This window comes from Grammomys surdaster, unplaced genomic scaffold, assembly GCF_004785775.1.
Source record: "Grammomys surdaster isolate TR1022 unplaced genomic scaffold, NIH_TR_1.0 126158, whole genome shotgun sequence".
NCBI lineage: Eukaryota > Metazoa > Chordata > Mammalia > Rodentia > Muridae > Grammomys > Grammomys surdaster.
This window is the reverse complement of record NW_021620966.1, coordinates 2,360,217-2,363,600: the sequence shown is the minus strand read 5'-3', so window position 1 is coordinate 2,363,600 and position 3,384 is coordinate 2,360,217.

The window sequence follows — 3,384 nt, the reverse complement described above, 5'->3', positions numbered from 1 at the left end:
TTTTTTTTTTTTTTTTTTTTTTTTTGGTTTTTTTGAGACAGGGTTTCTCTGTGTAGCCCTGGCTGTCCTGGAACTCACTCTGTAGTCCAGGCTGGCCTTGAACTCAGAAATCCACCTTCCTTTGCCTCCCAAGTGCTGGGACTAAACACATGCACCACCACTGCCCAGCAAATCAGCACCTCCTAACCCTTTGAATTCTTTCTAATAGTGCCACTCCCTGGTGACTAAGCATTCAAATATTTGAACTTAGGGGGCCATTCTCATTCAAACCACCACAAGCAGTTTAGCAGGAATGAAGACATTTTGAAGAGAAATGTGTGCCCCTCCTTTCTGTTACCAGACTATAAGACAATAGTCCCTAGGAAATTGGAAATTCACTGGGAATCTCATTCTGGGAAAGGAAAAAGCCTGGAGCCAGCCAGAGGAAGACTCTCTCTAGGAAGAGATTTCCAACAATGCTGACTACTGGTTATACTGGTAGCAGAGGCAGAAACCCAGACCAGGAGGGCTTGGCCATGCTTCTGGGCCTCTGCTGGAACCTAAGCTATGTGAAAATGAACTTGGAGGGTCACTGTTCTCCTTTGTTCTTCCTAATGTAACCACATTGAATAGATCTTTCTCTGCCTTTTGCTAGTACTTTAACAGGCATGTTGAAGGCCAGGTGACTGAACTCAGGTTATTAGGACTTCCAGGACCTAGGCTCTGCCCCTAACAATTCTGGTAACATTTATCAGTGATCTTCTCAATGTTTGGTTTCAGACCATGGGACAAGGGGCTGAGGTGCATATTTTACCTATCAAAGCAGACTTGGCTTCCGGGTTTTCCCAGCATCCCTCATTCCCTACCTGGCATATCCTGCCCCCAACCCTGAACTTTCTTTCCAGTTCAGGGCTGGACTGCCTTTCCCCCAGGGGCTCTTCCCTATATAATCCAGACATTTTTGCCTCTTTCATTCTTTCCCTCTCCCCCACCTCTCTCTGCCTCTCACTCTTTCTCACTTTCTCTTCTTCCTTCCCTTTCTCCCTCCACATGGCAATAAGCCTGCCTTTATATATTTTAATCTGGCTTTTGTTCCACAAACATGGCCTCCCTTCCCCTCACCAGTTTGAACTAGTCAGATATCAAGGACGGTCCTGAACACATTCCTGGAGCTGTGGGCCTCTTAGCTCCCCTTCATTTGTCTCAGTAGAGCAACCCAACCTCCAGGCAGGGGAAAGGTACCTGCCCCACACCACTGTAAATGCACGTCTACCTGAAGCTGTGGGTCTATGAACACCTCTATCTTTCTAAGCTCCCCAACTCAAAATTAGGGGAAAGGGGCCTATCCCAGGCCACCAAAAGCACTTCAAACTCCCAAGACCCCCCTGGCAAAACAGATGTCAGTTCCTGACATTCTCCTCTGCTCTGTGGGGAGTCTTTCTCTGTGCTTGCAGCCCGTGTTTCACTTGTTCATTGCCTATTGCCTGCCATGTCTGAGATTTTTTTTTCCTGCCTTTTATTTCTTTAGTTGGCTGAGAAAAAACAAACATGATCAAGGCCCCACAGACAAGAAAATCTAACTCTTAAACTCTTATTCCTTATTCCCTAACCTAATTCCTTATATTGACCCCAAATTTTAACTTAAAAAAGAACAAAGAAAAGAAAGAACCTTTCAGGCAATGGTAGGGCACACCTTTAATCCCAGCACTGAGAAGGCAGAAGCAAGCAGAATTTGAGGCCAGCCTAGTCTACAAAGAGAGTTCCAGGACAGCCAGAGCTACATACAGAAACCCTGTCTTAAAGAAAAAACAGAAAGAAAAAGAACCTTATTCTGATGAGGTAGGGAGGACTCGAGGTTGTATGTTTATGTCCTCCATACCTATGACAGCGTTTCAGTATACATCTGAATTTTCAATAACTCAGACTGTTAGAAGCAAATACACACTATTTATACTTCTGGGAAAAGGAGGTACAAGAAAGAAAAGGACGAGACTGGAATAAGACAGCTGGTCTACCTTACCACTTGTATGTTGGTAATGCAATGACTATTTGTATATTTGCTTCCTAATGTAACATCAGGTTTTACCATACACCCTTAATATCTGTTAAGCTAAGGTATCGCTTTTCAACACTCAGCCACAGGGCTAAGATTAGATCTTCTTGCCTTTCACTCTCCTAGCTGCATAGCAGTGAACTGTTCAGAAAAGACAAAGCTTTCTTAGATGGACTGTCCTTAGATCCTGAGGTGTTGTCTCAGTCATTCACTAAACATCGACTGAATGCCTACAGTGACTTAGGAACTAGGTCAGGCATCGTTTGAAAACGCAGGTTCTAACATGACAAAATGACTCATGGCGCCTTATGACTTAAATGCCTACAGGCTAAGGTGGATACCTTTGAATATGATTCTCAAGTCTCATTTATAGAAAGGTGAATAGAAGCTTTTGGTTCTCCCCAGCTGTCACAAAGGAATCTGAGCACAAGCCTAAACAAGGACATTTTAATCCTCGGTGTTCAGAGAGTGAGTTCAGTGGAAGGAAATAAGGGGACTTGTTTTAAAAGAGCCACTCTATGAAAACATAAACAAACCAGGAGTTTTGTGCTTTAGGGTCAGCAGCATCCTGGCCTTGGGAAAACAAATACTGTTAGCATGGCTTCTCCTTCAACAGATTCAAGGATTAAATCCAAGGTCACTCGTGGTGGCCCATATCTGTATTCTCACTAGCAGGAGGCACGAAGATCAGAAATTCAAGACCAACCTCTTATGCACAGGGAGTTCCCAGACAACCTGGGCTACCTGAGACTCTGACATAATTCTTTCCCTCTCACCCCAACCTCCCCCAAACGATCAATAAGCAAATGTCCATGGATCTAACCAAGGTTCCTTGACAAAAGCTTAAATTATACATGTATGATTAAATCCAGTTTAAAAAATACATCATTGTTTCAAATAAGGACATTTATATTTATATTAAGTAAATTTGTGAGCATTAATAAAAAAATAATTTTGTAAAAAAGAAAAATCAATATTCTAGGATCAGTAAGATGGCTCTGCAGTTTAAGGCACTTGCCACCAAACCTGATGGCCTAACTTTGAACCCAGAGACCCACTTGGTGGAAGGAAAGACTCAACACACACACAGTATAATACTCAATAAGCTGTCTTGTGATTTCCACATGAGTGCTATGGCACATACATTCACCTAGGCAAACGCACACAGAATAAGTAAGTGTAATTAAAACAAAAGGAATGAGATTGAAGCCATTTAGTAGAACTTTCTATAAAGTCTGGATAGACACTATATGCTGCATGTCTATAAAGTCTGGATAGACACTATATGCTGCATGTTGTATTTGCTGCTTTTTTTTTTTTAAATCAGTGTGACCAAATACCTAACAAAAGCA